The sequence below is a fragment of the Phyllobates terribilis genome, unplaced genomic scaffold, assembly GCF_046119375.1.
Source record: "Phyllobates terribilis strain yellow unplaced genomic scaffold, ASM4611937v1 Scaffold_8__6_contigs__length_399053987, whole genome shotgun sequence".
NCBI lineage: Eukaryota > Metazoa > Chordata > Amphibia > Anura > Dendrobatidae > Phyllobates > Phyllobates terribilis.
The window spans coordinates 246,345,921-246,368,152 of NW_027362768.1; positions in this window are offsets into that span (position 1 = coordinate 246,345,921).

Genomic DNA, 22,232 nt, shown 5'->3' on the forward strand with positions numbered 1-22,232 from the left:
TAGGCTACTGAAAGACAAAGAGCCCAAACCCAAATCCACTGACGACGATACAATTATAGACATCCCCATAATTTTACAATACAACTCAAAATCTCACTTTATTCATAAAATTGTAACAAAACATTGGGACTTACTTAGAGACGATAAAATCTTAGGGGGTAAATTAGCGCAAACCCCAAGATTCGTCTTTAGAAAAGCCCAAAATTTGGGCAACCTAATTGCTCCTTAAGTGCGCAATCCACCCAAGCACTATAACTACTTCAATACACTCACAAAAAACCTGAGAGGCTTTTTTCCATGTAGAAAATGTAAAGCCTGCAAACATTCACTCACGTCCAAACAAACAAACAAACATCACCACACCACAAAAGGAATACACAATTGACGACTTTATTACATGTTCCACATCTGGCGTCATCTACTACTTAAAATGTCCATGCGATAAGGTGTACATAGGACGTACCACACGTCCTATGTTCAAACGCATAAATGAACATCTAAGGAACATTACAAACCAATTTCAAGGACACCCCCTTTCGGTTCATTATGCTGAAATACACGGAGGAAAAATTACAGGCACCAAAATAGCAGGCTTAGAGACTGTTCCAAAAAATTGGAGAAAAGGCAGCCACATAAAAATGATGTCAAAGAGAGAAAGTTTTTGGATCTTTGAATTGGACACCTTGAAACCTAAGGGACTTAATGCAGAGATAGAAATCTTTGCTTTTAACGACCACTGACAGCTGTTTCAGCGTTTTTTCCTACTGTGATACATCTATCAATCAACCATCAAGTATAAAAAGGACCATGGGCAGAAGAACGACCATCCCTGATGAAGAAAGCCGGAGCTTTCGAAAGGAATTGGTCCTTCTGCCACACAGTCTTTCATTGAATCACGTGGTCTACACGTGACTGTGACGTCACATCAGGTCCTCCTAGGTCCTGCATCAGCACTACAACAACACGCGAGGTAAAGTGCAGAGCAGTAGTCGCCGGCCGGGACTCTGCTCCTGCATCCCCCACCCATCCTTCTCTCCAGCTACCCACCCGGGGGACTCCACCCAAGGAACGGAGGTAAGAACCGCCCTTTCATCTCCGTTCAGACGGACACCCGCAAGACGCAGGCTTCCACCTTCATTGTCCAGAAGGTAAGCCCCATAACCTCCTACCATCCAGCTTCAGCACAATCATTCAGGAAACGCGCGCTCTCTACTACAGCGCCCTCTCTTCAAAGATCTCTTCCACCAAGGAGGTAAGCCGCAGAACCTCCGACGCTCAAACCTATCACAAACACCCAATACAGTCGGCTCTCTTCCCCCCCTCCCCCGCTTTTTATCCTCATTAGTTCCAAGCTCCCCAGTACCTACCTCTACATCAACTTAACGATCATTTAGTGCCAAGTCTGACCTCCATCCTCATTCCCTTCTCAGATCACCTAGTGATCCAAGCATCATCCTATTGATCAGACCAGCAAATTGGACCTTGGGGGTCCCACCCCCCTCCAAGCCAGGTCACCGGTCCTGCTACCACCTAGGAGCGCGCCCCTACTATTTGGGGCCACACACGTCCTCCATTCAAGCAAGTAATAACCTCCACCTTCATTATTAAGAATCAACAATTGATCTTATCCTTATTTTCACCTTGTATTCTCCCATCTACACAGGTCTCCAAAGAACCTCTTAGCATCCATTAGCTGGCCCACTCTTCATTCTACCCATCAAGGTTTATATCCACCTATTCCTGTAACTACTATTTACACTCTACTCATTTGCCTGCCAGCATTGATACTGATTCTCCTTGTTTATACCTTTCAGAGGGTCTTCATACAGCATCCCGCCACTTGAGTGCTCCCATCAAACCTAGTACCTTAGGTAACTACCATTCATCTCAATTCAGCCACTATACCAGTTACTTTCTCTATATTAATTTCCTCCTCCCCCGTTTCTCCTAGACCCAGCTACTGAACTCTAATTCAAAACTTTGGTCCTCGCTTCCCACTACCATACAAGCGGACCCCTACGAACTGCTAACCAGCTGACTAACCAGGACCTGACGAGGACTTACCTTGCATCTTTTATTCTACGCCGATACCTATTTATTTATTTCAATCATTGTTATTGCCTCTAAATATTTTATACTTATTGTCCTTTTAAATTTCAATATTAAATTGTCATTGTCATTTTAAACTCTACCATTAAATTGTTATTTTTAATTTACCAATCTATTCATGTTGTAATTTAGCTGCTCTCATATACCTGCTAATACCTAAGGTCTAATTACCTTGGCCCGTAGGGCAGCGCAAATTAACCCAGTTTTTTATCCAGGTTTCAATTTCTGACACCTTTGGACAGGTAGTGGCTCCTGTTCTAAATTTTGCTGTATACCCTTAGGACCACCTACTAGCGCCACCGACTGCTGCTCATTTAGATTCTAACAGTACCTCCCCTTTTACGAGGATCCTCCAGATCCTCTAGGCCGAGCCTTACCAGGAAATCTCCTATGAAAAGCCTTAATTAGCTTTCACCCAGTAATTATCCTCGGGGCCGAAACCTCTCCAGTACTCAAGATACTGTAATCTCCCTCTATGCCACCTGGAATCCAAAATGCGAGAAATCTCAAATTCACCGTCCTCATCAACAGGAGGCGCCTTCTTAAGTAATGACACATGAAACACAGAATTAATCCTCCAGGACGAGGGAATGCCCAACCTCACCACTGCTGTGTTGACAATCTGAACCACTTTGAAAGGACCCACAAATTTAGGCCCCAGTTTTTTAGAAGGAATTTTCAAACGAAGATTCCTAGAGAACAACCAAACCATGTCCCCAACAGCAAACAAGGACTCCTTTCTTTTTTGTCAAAATACCTTTTTGATCTCCTGTTAGCCTCTTTAAGGTTCAGGTGTACACTGGTCCAAACTCTCTCCAAATCACCAGAAAAATTGTCCTCCTCCGGTACAGCAGCCCCAACTTTGGAAAATGGACCAAACGATGGATACCTGCCAGTACAACAAAAAAAAGGAGAACACCCAGCCAAGGAAGAAGTATGATTATTAAGGGCAAACTCCGCAAGTGGTAGAAATTCCGACCACATTTCCTGATTGTCTGCCACAAAACATCTCAAAAACTGCTCGACATCCTGGTTCTTCCTTTCAGTCTGTCCATTGGACTCTGGAAGATATGACGCGCCCCCTGGACCTGTGCTGTGCAGGGGATACCCGGACCTGGGCCTTCTGTAAGATGCTGGGGGTTGTAGTCTCCGTGTGGCGGCGACCCGGTCCGTGCCCAGGGTGGTCAATTCAGTGGCAGTCTTAATGTTGTAACAAGTGTCCGACTACGCCACCCGTGGATTGCGGTCAGTGGGGACCGCCGCTGCGCCGCAGACTGCTGAGGCTGATGTAGTTTGCGCAGCCGAGTATGGAATAACTCCCCACGGGAGAAGTATTGCCTCAGGGCAGCTAGTGTAGAAGATGGTGGGAGTGATGGTGTGAGCGTCCCAGTACTAATGGTGCTGGTGCGGCGATGAAACACAGAGACGTGCAGTTGCAGTTTCCAATGCTTTACTCACAGTTGTTATTCGTGTCAATCCTGCAGGCGATGACTGCCCAGGCCGTGCTGCGTCCACCAGGCAGGGGACTCGACCAACTCCCAGGCAATTCCAGAGCGTGGCACAGGGCTCCCTTCCTTTCCTTTCTCTGGCCGTCCCCACCAGTGACCCACCTTTGTCCAGCTCCCTCGGGCCTTCTGTTGGCGAAACCTATCTCCGGTATCCCTGACCCTATGCGGTATGCTTTCCTGGTGGATGTAGTGGGGGGTCGCACCAAGATGTGGTGACGACCTCCGGTCTTTGGCTGAGGAATCTGTTGCCTCCACCAATTTGGGTTCCGGTACCCTGCTCTGCCAACCCTTCACCCTGTATCTCCTGGGCATATGGGGTTCCTTCTTTACTCGCGTCTCTGGGCCTTTCTCTGTGTTCCTTGCTTCCTTTCTCCTCTGTTCCAGTTCCTTTCTTACTTTCTTTTCCGTTCCTTCTCCTCTCTCTTTCTGCTGTTTCTGGCCTCCACTCCAGGCCTGCCTCTGGAGCTGGGCACAGACTGAGCCACAGCTCCCTGTCAGCCCTCTCTGGCTGAACTCCTGACTGAACTGAACTCACTCCCCGGACTGAACACTGTTCTAAGATGATGCCCACCTTTTATACCTCCCTCTATGTGTGAGCCCAGGTGACTAGCAACCAATGGGCTCCTACCTATGCCCAGAGACCCACCCCTATCTGCTCCTACACCACTGGGTTTTCCTCCCCCTCCCCACTCCAGCCAGGGACAGATGCTGTCGTGCCTGCACTTCTGTCTCGTGGGAGCACCATTGACCTGTCCCTCGGAAATGGGGTGTGTGTGGTGCATGCAGCTAAACGAGTCCTGGTCCACACTCCATCCTTACCCGGGAGTGGAATATCACACCTCTGGTTTGAGGTGTAATACCCCTGTAGCAGCCGAGCCCTCGGGGTGCTACAGATACCCCGACGAGAATGACAAATTCATTTTCTGTCTGTCACAAAAAACATGCCAAAAGCGAGCCAAAAACTGTGGTCCTCCATCGGAAACAGTGTCCGTGGGAACACCATGGAGCCTGACAATCTCCTTCACAAAAGCCTTAGCAAGAGTCTTGGTGCAAGGTAACTTGTTGCATGGAACCAGATGACACATTTTACTAAACCAGTCCACAACAACCCAGATGACAGAAAAACCCTCTGATTCAGGCAGATCAGTGATAAAATCCATGGCAAGGTGCATCCATGGCAAACTAGGAACTTCCAAGGGGAACAGCAACCCCGCAGCCTGAGCGTCAGAGGCCTTCGACCTAGCGCACACAGAACACTGATGCACCCACTTGATGACTACTCTTTGCCACCCTGACCACCAGAAACTCCGACCGATAGACTTCCTAGTTTCTGAAATCCCTGGGTGACCCGCCAACCGAGACTCATGACATTCACCAAACAACGCTCTTCTCAAGGCTGTAGGCACAAACAATTTACCACACAGAGTGTTAGTTGGTGCCGCACTCTGAGCTCCTAGGATGCTATTCTCCAACTCAGAATCCAATGCGGCCACCACCACCCCTCTCTGCAAAATACACTCCTCCCTCTCAGCATTTACCGCTGGAGAGAAACTACGAGACAAAGTGTCAGCCTTAACATTCTTTGTCTCCGGGACAAAGGTTACGGAAAAATTGAACCAGGCAAAAAACAGTGCCCACCTAGCCTGACGGGCACTCAAACGTTTAGCTGCGTCCAGATAAATCAAATTCTTATGATCAGTGAAAACCTGCATAGGATGTAGAGCCCCCTCCAAAAAATGTCGCCAATGCTCGAGCGCGAGTTTAATAGCCAACAACTCACGATCCCCAACATCATAGATGAGCTCAGTCTCATAAAAATTTTTTGAAAAGAAAGCACAGGGATGCACCCCATCCTCTCCCTCCTGGGACAGAACTGCCCCCAAGCCTATAGATGAGGCATCCACCTCAACCAAAAATGGCTTGGTCTCATCTGTCTGGATAAGAACAGGAGCAGAGCTGAATCTCTCCTTGAGATACTTAAAAGCTTCAATAGCCTCAGTGGACCATTGGACTGTATTAGCACCCTTCTTGGTGAGATCAGTAATGGGTTTAGCGATGACAGAGAAATTGTTTATGAATTTCCTGTAATAATTGGCAAACCCCAAAAACCTCTGTACGGACTTTAAACCTTCAGGCCTCGGCCACTCCAGCACAGCCTGAACTTTCACCGGGTCCATCTCAAAACCATCACAAGAGACAAAGTAACCCAAAAAACTAATTTTCTGGACAGCAAACTGACACTTCTCCAATTTAGCAAAGAGTGTGTTATCTCTCAGTATCTGAAGAACTTTGTGGACTCTCTGCCAATGAGACTCAAGATCTGATGAATAAATCAAAATATCATCCAGATAAACAATAACACTCCTACCGATCAAGGGTCTCAGAATGTCATTGATGACATTTTGAAAAAATGCAGGGGCGTTAGTAAGCCCAAAAGGCGTGACCAAACACTCAAAATGACCTTCCGGGTTGTTAAAATCTGTCTTCCATTCATCTCCGTCCTTCACCCGCAGCAAATTATATGCCCCACGAAAGTCAATCTTAGAAAACCATTTAGCTCCGGTCAATTTGTTAAACAAATCTGGAATTAGTGGTAACAGGTAAGGATTGCGCACAGTGATCTTATTAATCTCCCAAAAATCCAGACATTTAAAGAGAAACCGCCGCACAACTTGACAGGTGCACGAGTAGGGTCCAAACCCAAATACTTGTGAAATAATCTCGGTACTCAAGATATGAATTTATGTTGAATTTAATGCAGTCCAAAATCAAAACAAACGTTTCGGCCTAAACATAAGGCCTTCATCAGTGTGGTCTACAAAAACAGAGACAAATAATGAACAAAACAAAGCAAAACAAATAAAGTATTATACATCTAAGAATTAGTGTCACATGTAAAAAAAAATTTCCCTCATTCTTATGTCTGCCTCAGAAGACCAAACAGTATACCAGCTTAATAGGGAGACATACCAGACTGCTGAAAACTCAGGTGTGTAGGGAGAGATCGGGCGATGTGCCTCAGGAGATGTGCATCACTGTCCTAAAGATACAAATAAGCAGCCAATTAAAAGGAGGGCTGTGGAGTTAAATACAAAAAGGGGGATGTGCAGAGTAACATATACCTGTGATGCTGTATAAGGTGGTCTGGGAGCTGGAACGCGGTGTCCACCGCTGGTTCAGTGTTAGTCCCAATGCCTAAACCCATTTGTACACACATTTCATCCATACGCATATGTGGCGCCCCTGCGGGTTCAGTCGCCACAGAGGTACTGCATCTCACCCAGAGGTGTGGTATCTCACTCTCAGGTAAGGATAGAGTGCTGCCCGGGACCCTAACACCTGCATCCAACACATCCACTTCAGTAGGGCAGGGCGAGATTGCTCCTAAGGGAGAGCACAGTCCCTGGTCCCTGGCTGGAGTGGAGGGGAATCAAGTGAGGGGGAACCATGTAGTGGGTGTGGGTGGAGGAAGAAGATCAGGGAGCATTTGTGAAGGAGTGGTATAAAATGGGAAGCCATCTTGTAAAGAGGAGTCAGTTAGAGGAGGAAAGTGAGGGGAGCAGGGGCTCTGCACGAGCTCTGCTCCAGAGTGGGCCTAGTGAGAGAGGCCCAGAAGAGGGAGAGAGAGAGAGGAGTGGGAAGGAAGGCTCCAGGAGAAACGAGGGGATCCTAGGGGTACGGGCAGTGCTGGAGGCCACCCGTACGCCCGAATCTACCAGGTGTGGAAGGATCAAGCCGCAGAGGCTACCGGCCCCTAAACTAGTGGAGAACTACAAGGCTCAGCTAGAAACCGGAGGCTTCTGTACTTTTAGGGTGCAGTTGCCACAGCCACAATTACATCACCGAAAAGGTGGTCACAGAGGTTCCAGGGGACTGCAGGTCGCCCGACAAGACCTGAAGCTACCGGATTGGGACACTGATTGTGAGGCGCAGGGCAGGAGGGTGAGATCCAGCGCAGGAAGACGACTGAGGAAGGCACATAGAAAGGGGTCCCGTTAAGTGTTCTGGAATTACCTGAGGGATTGCTGAACCCCTGCCTGGTGAACGCAGCGCGACGTGAGAGGCTGTAACCTGTACAGTGCAACCTGAGGAACTTAACAACTGTGAGTAAACTCTGAAGACTGCACCCCACTGTCTCAGTGAATTATTGTTTCGCAATCACCCCTGCACTACAATGCCCAGCACCACCTATAACAGCTACAACATCTCTACACTGCCCTGGAGCTAAGCTCTGCCTGTGGAGAGCTGAACCAACTCAGCTGCACTAACATCAGCTCCAGAGGTTCTGCACAGCAGCGGCGGCTCCATAGAGCCGCATACCACAGGTGGCGTCACGAACTATGTATATATAAAACTATAAAGCCCCTGAAATATTCCCCTTTGGATTGACCGCCCTGGGTCATGGACCGGGTCACTGTGACATCTTCCCTAGCCACCACCGGCCCGGCACCGAGTACCCCACGGCCCAGGGGGCGCGTCACATACATACTCCACAAAGCCATACATGGACACTGGAACATATTGGGGACCGGTTACCCCGGTATTACCACTTTCCAAGTACCATTTCTACCTTGTTTTAAATGACCAGTCAATCTGAAGGACTCTTTGGTACGTGCTGATATCGGCAGCACCAAACAGGGAGCCCAACAGAGATTTTTACAGAATCCCAGAATCGGAACATTCCCGTGCCTCCAATGTAGGCAATGTAACAACGTGTTAAGGGGTAACCTTGTCCTTCATCCACACATGGACAAAAAATATCAAATACATTTTTTTTTCACTTGTGACACATCCTTTGTGGTGTACTTGATCAAATGCCCTTGTGGTCTGATCTATGTAGGAGAGACCACCCAGCCCATCAGGGACAGGATATCAAAACATAAGTCCGCTATACGGTGTAAGAATTTATTATTACTCATCCCATTACACTTCATTACAGCGGGGCACAATATCTCCCAATTGAAACATCAGGTTTTGGAACAAGTGCTTCCACCACGGTGGGGTGGCGACCATATACGCCTTTTGAAACAACGCGAGGCATATTGGATACATGAATTAGGGACTATGATTTATTATCTTTCATTTAATATGTTATTTCCCATTGTTGTTTTCCTCTTCTAGGAAATAGCGTCAAGGGGTTCCATTATCTCATTGTGATTGTACCTTTAAACCCTGTCATGATACTTTAAATGTTTGTTCCCGCATTTCCAATTTTACATATACTGTATTCATGTGATCTGTTTCTATTACTTATGCAGCACATTTGTATTATAGATGACGCGTCATTTTCTTATCATCACCTCCTGGGACACCCATTATGGACCTATCACATCGCTATTAAGTAGAAAACCCGCCCCACAGCCCATGGAACGCACACTCCTGGCTTTAGAGCGCGCACTTCGGGACAGTGGAACGCACGCTCACATCACCAGCGCTGCCACAGACTATTTCTTCAAATGGATGTGCGCACGCGCCGCGCTTCACTTCTGGTGATGTCACGGCCGAAATCCCGCCCGTCATCGCCGCACTAGATCTATTGGCAGACAGCCTCCATTCATAAGAGTGAGGTCATCGCCCCCCATGACAGAACGCCACACCTATCACCCCTGCACTGCATCACATTGGACCCTCTTGATCTAGTCCCGCCCCTCAAACATTTAAGCATTGCAAAGTGGGCTTAGGCATTGGGACTAACACTGAACCAGTGGTGGACACAGCGTTCCAGCTACCAGACCACAGGTATATGTTACTCTGCACATCCCGCATTTTGTATTTAACACCACAGCCCTCCTTTTAATGGGCTGCTTATGTGTATCTTTAGGACAGTGATGCACATCTCCTGAGACACATCGCCCGATCTCTCCCTACACACCTGAGTTTTCAGCAGTCTAGTATGTCTCCCTATTAAGCTGCTATACTATTTGGTCTTCTGAGGCAGACATAGGAATGAAGGAAAAAAATATTTTTTTTACATGTGACACTAATTCTCAGATGTATAATACTTTATTTGTTTTGTTCATTATTTGTCTCTGTTTTTGTAGACCACACTGATGAAGGCCTTATGTTTAGGCCAAAATGTTTGTTTTGATTTTGGACTGCATTAAATTCAACATAAATTCATATCTTGAGTGCCGAGGTTATTTCACAAGTATTTGGGTTTGGACCCTACTCGTGCACCTGTCCAGTTGTGTGGCGGTTTCTCTTTAAGTATATACGCCTATACGCATGCACACTGAGGTGTCTTGTCCTCCTCTATCACCTTCTCATACAATGCTGAAGAAGCTTCCAGTATATTGGCTCAATCCAGTTTTTCAAGTGACTTCCTGAAAGTCCCACCTAAAGAAACCCGTGGGAGAGACCTCGAGAGGGAACAACAGCACCTTATTAACAGTGAACTACATTGTGCCACTCTCACAGAGTACCTGAGAACACAACACATCCCGAGAGGGTTGAGGGTACAATTACGTCCGATGTTGTTTGCCTATAACACTGAATATATTACCAGATTTGAACAAATTTTGAACAAGTGTTCTTTTGATTTAATGACATTGACTGTTGATTTTTTGAACAAAGATATCACTACGACCAAGGAAGAGATAAAGGATATAGAGGCCCAGCTTGTGACGACCATTAGTCCTGACAAATACTCCAACCTACAGGGTAGGATCAAGACCAATCTTGAAAACCATCGACGTGATACCGAAGCAAGGAAGAGGTCTAAGTTTACAAGGGACACTGAGGACTACGAGTCTAATAGGGTCTATCGATGGCGGGACAACTACTCTACTGGGAGAAATCCCTATCATCCCACCAGATCATCCTCAGACATCTCTACGACCGGCTCAGAAGCGGACAGACGGGATCATCATTCTTCTTCTGTTCCTTTTTTAGGCCCACCAAGGAGATAACATTAAAGAAGAAAATGAGACGGGGCGGGCAACATAAGAAACATGGACTAGAATCGAATAACCCGGTCTCTGGCACCCCCTTGGTGGTAAATATATCATCCTACACCCTTAGTGTCCCTCAATTATCAGTTCTACAACAAGTTTTGTCTTTCTGCCCAGCTAGTAAACACAATACGTTCCAACTAGACATGGAACTCCAGCGATTTTTTCGCTCCCTACGTCTAAAAGCACATTTTTTTAAGCCCGGAGTAGATGATGACAGATGTCAACCAAACCCCAATGCATCAATCACCGCAGAGGGTCTGGGATTGCGGAATAAGAGCTCGTATAGACCACCACACGGCTCCCACGCATTAGAAACATTCATTGGTTTTATTGACAATGCGTTTCAAAAACTTCGATCAGACAGTGAAAGGGGAAAACTACACTACCAACACAATCTGTCACCACTCGACCAACATGCTTTGAGGGAACTAAGAGAAAATAAATCGCTAATAATAAAGCCAGCTGACAAGTGTGGAGCCATCGTCTTGATGGACAAAACCGATTATGTGAGGGAGATAAAGCGCCAACTAGGAGATACTACGACATATCAGCAATTACCTAATGACCCCACTCCTCATCTTAGCTCACTGATTTAGACCACAATCTAACGGCACCTAATTGAGTTTTTTTCTAGCCTGAACTCGGCATGGCCGGACCTTGGCTTCACCACATGGGCGTACCCAGGATCAAAACTAGGGGGGGGGGGGGCAAGCCATGGTCACAGATACCGAAGAGAAATATATATATAGTACAATGCAAAGATTTCACTTCTTACATTGCATGAGTGATATCTATTGTAAATTCCACAATAGCTCAGAAACCGGCGAATCGCTCCACACAGTATACTGGCCCCCATAAAATGTCCCACACAGGATACTGGCCCCTATATAACGCCCCATACAGGATACTGGTCCCCATATAACGCCCCATACAGGATACTGGCCCCCATATATAACGCTCCATACAGGATACTGGCCCCCATAAAATGCCCCATACAGGATACTGGTCCCCATATAATGCCCCATACAGGATACTGGTCCCCATATAACACTCCATTCAGAATACTGGCTCCCATATAATGCTCCATACGGGATACTGGCTCCCATATAATGCTCCATACAGGATACTGGCTCCCATATAATGCTCCATACAGGATACTGGCCCCCATACAACGCTCCATCCAGAATACTGGCCCCCATATAACGCTCCATACAGAATACTAGCTCCCATATAATGCTCCATACAGGATACTGGCTCCCATATAATGCTCCATACAGGATACTGGCCCCCATATAACGCTCCATACAGAATACTGGCCCCCATATAACGCTCCATGCAGGATACTGGCCCCCATATAACGCTCCATGCAGGATACTGGCCCCCATATAACGCTCCATGCAGGATACTGGCCCCCATATAACGCTCCATGCAGGATACTGGCCCCCATATAACGCTCCATGCAGGATACTGGCCCCCATATAACGCTCCATGCAGGATACTGGCCCCCATATAACGCTCCATGCAGGATACTGGCCCCCATATAACGCTCCATGCAGGATACTGGCCCCCATATAACGCTCCATGCAGGATACTGGCCCCCATATAATGCTCCATACAGAATACTGGCCCCCATATAACGCTCCATGCAGGCTGTTCCCTACACATAATGCCTCATGCAAGCTGTCCCCCCCACATAATGCCCCACGCAGGCTATTCCCCCCACATAATGCCCCATGCAGGCTGTTCCCCCCCATATAATGCCCCATGCAGGATGTCACACACCCCTCCTCCCTTATAATGCCCCATGCAGGATTTCACACCCCCCCTGCCTTATAATGCCCCATGCAGGATGACACCCCCCCTTCCTTATAATGCCCCATGCAGCATGTCACATCCCCCCTCCCTTATAATGCCTCATGCAGGATGTCATACACCCCCCTCCCTTACAATGCCCCATGCAGGATGTCACACACCCCCCTCCCTTATACTGCCCGATGCAGGATGTCACACACCCCCTTATAATGCCCCATACAGGATGTCACACACCCCCCCTCCCTTATACTGTCCCATGCAGGATGTCACACACCCCCCTTATAATGCCCCATGCAGGATGTCACACACACCCTCCTCCCTTATAATGCCCCATGCAGGATGTCACCCCCCCCTTATAATGCCCCATGCAGGATGTCACACACCCCTTATAATGCCCCATGCAGGATGTCACATACACCCCCCTCCCTTATAATGCCCCATGCAGGATGTCACCCCCCCTTATAATGCCCCATGCAGGATGTCACCCCCTCCTTATAATGCCTCATGCAGGATGTCACACCCCCCCTCTCTTATACTGCCCCATGCAGGATGTCACCCCCCCTTTTACTGCCCCATGCAGGATGTCACCCCCCTTATAATGCCCCATGTAGGATGTCACACACACCCCCCTCCCTTATAATGCCCCATGCAGGATGTCACCCCCCCTTATAATGCCCCATGCAGGATGTCACTCCCACCCTTATAATGCCCCATGCAGGATGTCACTCCCACCCTTATAATGCCCCATGCAGGATGTCACACACACCCCCTCCCTTATAATGCTCCATGCAGGATGTCACCCCCCCTTATAATGCCCCATGCAGGATGTCACCCCCCTTATAATGCCCCATGCAGGATGTCACACACCCTCCCTCCCTTATAATGCCCCATGCAGGATGTCACACACCCCCCCTTATAATTCCCCATGCAGGATGTCACCATCCCCTCCCTTATACTGTCCCATGCAGGATGTCACACAGCCCCTCCCTTATAATGCCCCATGCAGGATGTCACACACCCCCACCTCACCCCCCTCCCTTATACTGCCACAGGCCTCCATACAATAAAAAAAAAAAAATCAAATACTCACCTCACGTCTCACCTGCTGCTTCCGCTGCTCTGAACTCCAGCGTCGCCGCCGTCTTCCCGCTCTGCACTGTGACGGCTTAGGAGAGAGCGCGGTGTAAAGACGTCACCGCGCCCTCTGACCTGAGACGTCACAGTGCAGCAGCCGCGGAGGATGCAGGAGCTGCTGCAGAGGCACGGGGAAGGGTAAGTATGTGCCGGGTGCCGGGGCCCTGAGCAAGCGGGGGAGACGGGGGAGCGGGCACTGACGGTGAGGGCCCCCCCCGCTTACTCAGGGCCCCGGCATTTGCCCGGGTGCTGACGACGGCCCTGTTGTGCGGCGTGCGGCCCTGCTTCTAGGGGGGGGCAGCTGCCCCCCCTGCCCCACGGTGGGTACGCCCATGCTTCACCATGACTAAATATACACATCGAGTAAGTTTTCTCGACACCATGGTGATTAAGGACGAACTACAGATTGTCCTATCTACAGATTTATTTTCTAAACCAACGGACCGTAACAGCTTGTTACATTTTACCAGTAACCACCCTTGGGCCATGAAATGCTCAATTCCTAAGTCACAGTTCAGAAGGGTCAACAGAATAGTCACCAGTGAACAACTAAGACAAACATGAACCCGTGAAAGAAAAATTCCTAGAAAGGGGATATCCCCCGGCCATTCTTGATCAACAACAATCTGAGCCCCGAGTTAACCGTACCACTACCAAAGATAGCATCCCATTTGTACACACATTTCAACCATACGCATACATACTCCACAAAGCCATTTGTAGACACTGGAACATATTGGGGACTGGTTACCCCGGTATTACCGCTTTCCAAGTACCATTTCTACCTTGTTTTAAACGACCAGCCAATCTGAAGGACTCTTTGGTATGTGCTGACATCGGCAGCACCAAACAGGGACCCCAACAGAGATTTTTACAGAATCCCAGAATGGGAACATTCCCGTGCCTCCAATGTAGGCAATGTAACTGTAACATCCCTGGCGGCGTGCTGGCATGGCTTACCACCTCCCACCATGCAAGACCGCCATCTTACCTATCAGTCCATGCTGCACACTTTGCTCCAGTACCTGCTGTGTGTATGTGTCTTGTCTGATTGCTTAGGGCGGCGGCGCTGTTACTGCCTGATTCTTAAACTTACAGTGTGCGCAGTCCAAATGCCTCCCCAGCCTATTGCTGTGAGTCACTGGATACGTAAACCCCCTCCACCCAGTGTGTTCTGTGCAACTGAGTTGCCAGGTCCAGTCCTGTATCTTGTCTATTTCCGCCACCCTGGTGGCTGTATACCCAGGCCAGTTACCTGTATCTGTGACTTCTAGTCTGTTCCTTCACCCTGGGGGCCGTATACCCAGGCCCGTTACTTGTATCTGTGACTTCTAGTCTGTTTCCGCAACCCTGGGGGCTGAGTTCTTAGGCTCGTTCCTGTATCTTGTTCTTGTTTCAGTTCCTGTCTGAACAGTGTCCTAGCCCATTATTTGTTTGTCTCTATGTTCGTATCTTCCCTTTTCCTGCAGTGTCTGAACCTGCACCTAACTCCAACTCGTTGTCTCTGTACTTCTGTTTGTGAGTTTAGTGTCCACTCGCTACTTCATTGTAAGTAACTTGTGTGTATCTGCTCTGCTTGTCTACCGCACCTGAGGGTTTTGCTCTGCTCTGCTTGTCTACCGCACCTGCGGGTTTTGCTCTGCTCTGCTAGTCTACCGCACCTGCGGATTTTGCTCTGCTCTGCTTGTCTACCGCACCTGTGGGTTTTGCTCTGCTCTGCTTGTCTACCGCACCTGCGGGTTTTGCTCTGCTCTGCTTGTCTATCGCACCTGCGGGTTTTGCTCTGCTCTGCTTGTCTACCGCACCTGCGGGTTTTGCTCTGCTCTGCTTGTCTACCGCATCTGCGGGTTTTGCTCTGCTCTGCTTGTCTACCGTACCTGCGGGTTTTGCTCTGCTCTGCTCGTCTACTGCACCTGCGGCTCTGTTCCTGTATCCCAGTCTGTACTGGTCCCTTTCCAGCCTGCGTTCCTACCTGCCAGTACCCACCTGTCTGCATACCAGCCATGCCTGCCAGTACCCATCTGTCTGCATACCAGCCGTGCCTGCCAGTACCCACCTGTCAGTATGCTAGCCTAACCTGCCTGTTCCTGCATTCCCCGGTGTGGGTCAACAGCTGTGACCGGGGTCTGACCTGGAGTAGCACCTGGTCCCTCTGCTTGGTTTCTCCCTGGTTCACGGAGTCGATTGAGCCGCCGTGCGACCTTGGTCGGACCGAGTTAATACTGAGGCACGACCCTCCAGGCACTCCTCAGTTCATGGTCCAGTGGGATCACTAACCACGCTCACGCCAGTCAGTCCGGGCGTGTGCGTAACAGTAACAACGTGCTAAGGGGTAACCTTGTCCATCATTCACACACAGGCAAGAAATATCAAATAAAATTTTTTTTCACTTGCAACACATCCTTTGTGGTGTACTTGATCAAATGCCCTTATGGCCTGATCTATGTAGGAGAGACCACCCAGCCCATCAGGGACAGGATATCAAAACATAAGTCCACTATACGGTGTAAGAATTTATTATTACCCATCCCATTACACTTCATTACAGCGGGGCACAATATCTCCCAATTGAAATATCAGATTTTGGAACAAATGCTTCCACCACGGAGGGGTGACGACCGTATACGCCTTTTGAAACAACGCAAGGCATATTGGATACATGAACTCCAGTCTCTCACACCCAAGGGTCTGAATAGGGACTATGATTTATTATCTTTCATTTAATATGTTATTTCCCATTGTTGTTTTCCTCTTCTAGGAAATAGGGTCAAGGGGTTCCATTATCTCATTGTGATTGTACCTTCAAACCCTGCCATGATACTTTAAATGTGTGTTCCCGCATTTCCAATTTTACATATACAGTATTCATGTGATCTGTTTCTATTACTTATGCAGCACATTTGTATTACAGATGGCGTGTCATTTTCTTATCATCACCTCCTGGGGCACCCACTATGGACCTATCACATCGCTATTAAGTAGAAAACCCGCCCCACAGCCCATGGAACGCACACTCCTGGCTTTAGAGCACGCACTTCCGGGACAGTGGAACGCACGCTCACATCACCAGCTCTGCCACAGACTATTTCCTCAAATGGATGTGCGCACGCGCCGCGCGTCACGGCCGAAATCCCACCCGTCATTACCGCACTAGATCTATTGGCAGACAGCCTCTGTCCATATGAGTGAGGTCACCACTAGAGATGAGCGTTGTTCTACTCGAACTGTTCGCCAATCTCAAATTCGAGCTGTTTTGGGCGGTGTTCGAGCCGTTCGGCGAACACGAACAATTTGAGAAAAATTCGGCTGTTCGAGGTTATGTTCGATAACTGTTCGTGCACCAAAATCATAACTGGATTTTTTCTCAGTAATGCTGAAAATTAATGTTAATACGCAGTTTGAGTGTACAGCGGGGTGGGGGCAGGGGCAGGGGATGGATCTCTGCAGGAACAATGAAGATCTCCATTTTTTTTTCTCTTTCCCGCATTTGCAGTGGGGAGGTGCAATCTGTCAGCCTATCAGCAGCGCACACACGGAGCGAAGTGCTTTTTTTCACACAAGCAAGGGCATGTGTCATTGGCAGTGTATGTCACATGTCCTTGCCCTATAAGACCAAGCCATTTTCCCCGTCGCCACCATTTTCTCACTGCTGCAGCTGCGTGTTAGACGGCACCGCTGTTGCTGTGTGCGCTATACCTTGTTAATTTCAAGCCAATTTTCGCACAAATATACAGATAGCTTGGGAGTAGGGAATAGTTGTGATTGCAGTCCTTTTAAGGACTAGGTTACAGCATTTCCTACGACTTTTATCAGGGAGGTCTGTGCTCTTAAATAGATAGGTTGTGGGAGTAAAGACTAATTGTAATTGGAGTCCTTTTCAGGACTAGGTTACATGAGTTCCTATCAGTTTTTGCCAGGCAGGTCTGTGCCAGTGCTGTGCAAGTTTTTTTCACAGCATTTGGCTGAATCTAGCAAAGCTAATCCTTTTTGGCCTATTGCAGAGTGTGTTAGTCAGTGGAGTAGCCTATCTGTGTTGCAAGATATAACACCTGTGTATAGAATACCAATTTTTTTACTGCACCTAGTGAAGTAAAATCTTTTGGGCATAGCATCATTCTATTAGTCCATCTATACTGACCTCCATCAGGTTGCAAACTGAATATAATTTTTTTCTGCATCTAGCTCTGAAAAAATATTTGGGCTTCTAGCAGTGTGTGGGACTTGGTCTATTAGTCCATCTATACTGACCTCCATCAGGTTGCAAATTAAAAATAATTTTTTTCTTCATTTAGCTCTGAAAAAATATTTGGGCTTCTAGCAGTGTGTGGGACTTGTTCTATTAGTCCTTCTATACTGACCTCCAGCAGGTTGCAAATTGAATATAATTTTTTTCTGCATCTAGCTCTGAAAAAATAGTTGGGCTTCTAGCGGTGTGTGGGACTTGGTCTATTAGTCCATCTATACTGACCTCCATCAGGTTGCAAATTAAAAATAATTTTTTTCTGCATCTAGCTCTGAAAAAATATTTGGGCTTCTAGCAGTGTGTGGGACTTGGTCTATTAGTCCATCTATACTGACCTCCATCAGGTTGCAAATTAAAAATAATTTTTTTCTGCATCTAGCTCTGAAAAAATATTTGGGCTTCTAGCAGTGTGTGGGACTTGGTCTATTAGTCCATCTATACTGACCTCCATCAGGTTGCAAATTAAAAATAATTTTTTTCTTCATTTAGCTCTGAAAAAATATTTGGGCTTCTAGCAGTGTGTGGGACTTGTTCTATTAGTCCTTCTATACTGACCTCCAGCAGGTTGCAAATTGAATATAATTTTTTTCTGCATCTAGCTCTGAAAAAATATTTGGGCTTCTAGCAGTGTGTGGGACTTGGTCTATTAGTCCATCTATACTGACCTCCATCAGGTTGCAAATTAAAAATAATTTTTATCTGCATCTACAGTACCTCTGAAAAAATATTTGAGCTTCTAGCAGTCTGTGGGACTATTTGTATTAGTCCATCTATACTGACCTCCATCAGGTTGCAAATTCAAAATAATTTTTTTCTGCATCTAACCCAGCCAATAGTTTTGGCCTAATACCACAGTTTGGCCACTCAGCTCTGCTCGGTTACCATCCATTGTTTTTTTGTGCAAACAACTCCAGAGTTGTGAATTAGTTAACCACCAAAATGAGTGGAAAAAGGCCTGCTGCTGGTGGAAAGGGGAATAGGCGTGTTGGGAAGGGGAAAAAAGGTTGTGTCCGTGGGGTAGGTGTTAAAGCAACAGTAACATCTGCAGAAGAAAGACCATCTTCCAGCCAAACTAAAATGTCTACTTCTTTTAGCGGACAATGTGATAAGATCCCTTTCTTACGGCCACGCCAATCGCTACAAATTCCAGATGAGGCACAAAAACAGCAGGTGCTTCAACGGATATCAAGTGCTCCTTTAAGTGGGCTCTCCTCCACATCAACTTCAACATCACAAATACTCCAGTCCTCAAAGGTGTCACCCAAATCGCACTTGCTTCCTCACAGCTCCCAAATCTCCAGCTGCCCGTCTGAGTATGAGGTAGAACAGATGGTTGAGTCTGCAGAGCTGTTTACTCATACTATAGCCTGGGAATCAGAGGTCGACTCCAGCGCTTCTGTGAATCCAGACGAGGAAATGATCTGCACTGATGCCCAGAATCTTTATGAGTCGGATCCAGGACCAGACGCAGAAGGTTCTGACCATAATGTAGACCCTCATTCCCAAACTGTAACTCCTGTTGGTGGAGACAATGAGGAAGACGATGATAAGACTCAAATACCAGATTGGAGCGACAACTTTAGTTTTTTGTCAGGGCAGGAACAGGTTGGCTCTGAGGACGACGGGTGTGATAACGCACAGGGTGATGATGATGAGGTCGGAGATCCCACTTACTGTCAACCCACAGTCAGCCAAGAGATGAGGTCAGCAGAGGAGGTGGAGGAAGATGCTAGTGACGACGAGGTCAGGTTGCGCCTTCCTGGACAGAGACGTAGTACTGGAAGCACGTCAACAACTGCATCCTCAAACACAACTCTGCCTCTCACCACAAGTCGTGGTGGCTCTTCAGGTCGCATGGGTGCTAAGCCTTGCATAGCCTGGGCATTTTTTCAGATCGATAAAGATGACCCAACTCGTGTTATCTGTAACATTTGTCAGCAAAAGCTAAGTAGAGGCCAAAAAATACATAGTTTGAGTACTTCATGCATGAACCGGCACATGGACATGAAGCATAAGTTGCAGTGGGAAGCTCAGTGTGCTACAATGCGGCCTAGCCGGCCGGGCCAATCACCGTCTGCCATATCTTGTGCATCCGCGGCCTCTTCATCCTCTGTGACTGGGGGGACAGCAGTCACACCTGTTTTGGGGCGCAGACCTGCCACCTCTTTACCCGCAACAGCCAGCGTGATTGGCAGGTCATCATTTTCTTTGGAGGTGGTAACACCAGCTGGTGTTGAGCGCTGTCCGACATCGATAGCACCACCTTTGGATCAAGGCAACCTAACATGTCCGCCTGCATCTTCCTCACAGACCGGCAGTTTGCCGGGGACACCCTTATCAACCCCGTCTAAGCACAATAGCCAGCCCTCGGTCCCTCAGATGTGGACAAGTAAAAGACCATTTCCTCCTAGCCATGAGAAAGCTAAGAGGTTGAATTTCACCATCTACAAGCTCTTGGCTACAGAAATGCTGCCTTTCCGCCTGGTGGACACAGAGGATTTTCGAGACCTTATGTCCGTCGCAGTGCCCCAGTACCAGATGCCCAGTCGGCACTACTTCTCAAAGAAAGGTGTGCCTGCGCTCCACCAGCATGTCGCACACAACATCACCGCTTCTTTGAGAAACTCTGTGTGTGACAGGGTGCATTTCACCACAGACACTTGGACGAGTAGGCATGGACAGGGGCGTTACATGTCGCTGACTGGGCACTGGGTAACTATGGTGACAGCAGGACAAGGGGCTGCTGTCCAAGTCTTGCCGTCCCCACGAGTTGTGCGTCAATCCTCTTTATGTCAAAGTTCCTCCACTGCTTCTGCCTCCTCAACCTCCTCTCGGTCTTCCACCTGCACCCAAAGCCTGTCTGGTCATGCCACAAGCTTTCTAACTGCGCAGAAGGGATCCTGCACACCTCCTTACTATGCTGGCAGTAGGGCTCAACGTCATCAGGCGGTTTTTACATTGAAATGTCTGGGAAATGTGAGTCACACAGCTGAGGAGTTGTGGTCAGCTCTGGAGAACCAATTTCATGAATGGTTGTCTCCACTGGACCTGAAACCAGGGAAGACCGTGTGCGACAATGCTGCAAACCTGGGTGCGGCCCTTCACCGGGGCAATGTCACACACGTGCCTTGTATGGCTCACGTGTTGAACCTGGTTGTCCAGCAATTTTTAGCCCACTATCCCAGACTAGATGGCCTTCTGCAGAGGGCACGGTCGCTGTGTGCTCACTTCCGCCGTTCGCATCCCGCATCTCAGCGACTTACATCTCTACAGAAGTCGTTGGGCCTGCCACTTCACCGGCTAAAATGCGATGTGCCTACCCGGTGGAATTCAACTCTGCACATGTTGCAGCGACTGTGGCAGCACCGACAAGCCCTGGTGCAATACGTTCTGACGTATAGCCTGGGCCAACGAGATTCAGAGGTGGGGCAAATCACGCTGGAGGAGTGGTCTCAGATCAGGGACCTATGCACCCTTCTGCACAGTTTTGAAATGGCGACGAAGATGTTTAGTGCTGACGATGCCATTATCAGCATGACTATTCCGGTGATTTACATGCTGGAGCACATGTTAAACAGAATTCGGAGTCAGGTGGTGGCACAAGAGGAGGTGGAGGAAGTAGAGGAGGGGGAGTTGTATGCGGAAGGGCTAACATCTGCAAGGTCCAGACGGTCCGCAGCACCAAGGCGGCAGGCATGTGAGGGTGGGGGAGATGGTTTTACCAGGGCGCATGGTAGCAGCCAAACTAGTGAGGAAGGTGCAGGAGCCCAGGAAGAAGTGGAGGACGAACTGATGGAAGACTCATCAGATGAGGGAGACCTTGATCACATTTCTGTTGTGCGAGGTTGGGGGGAGAGGACAGAGGAAGGAAGCATGATTGTTACCTCGCCACCAACACAACAGGGACTTGGTGCTCCTGGATGCGCAACACACATGAGTGCCTTCTTGCTGCACTACCTGCAACATGACCCTCGAATTGTGAGAATTAGAAATAATCCTGACTACTGGGTTGCCACACTGTTAGATCCCCGGTACAAAAGTAAATTTGCAGAAATTATTCCTGCCATAGAAAGGGATGCACGCATGCAGGAGTATCAGCAGAGACTGTTGCAGAATCTTACATGTGCTTTTCCACAAAATACCAGTGGTGCACGTAGTGAATCTCACAGTTCCAACTTGCCAACCGTGGGACCGTCAAGTGTTCAGCACTCAAACCGTAACAGAACCACAGTATCTGCTGGTAACATCAATTTTGCGGAATCATTTCACCACTTTTTTAGCCCATCCTTTGCAAGGCCACAGGAGACAAGAAGTCTGACACATAGTCAACGCCTAGAGACGATGGTACAGGAGTATCTCCAAGTAAACATTGAAGCCACGACTGTGTCACTGGACCCTTGCTCTTTTTGGGCTTCCAATCTGGATAAATGGCCGGAGCTAGCCACTTACGCCTTGGAGATCTTGTCATGCCCC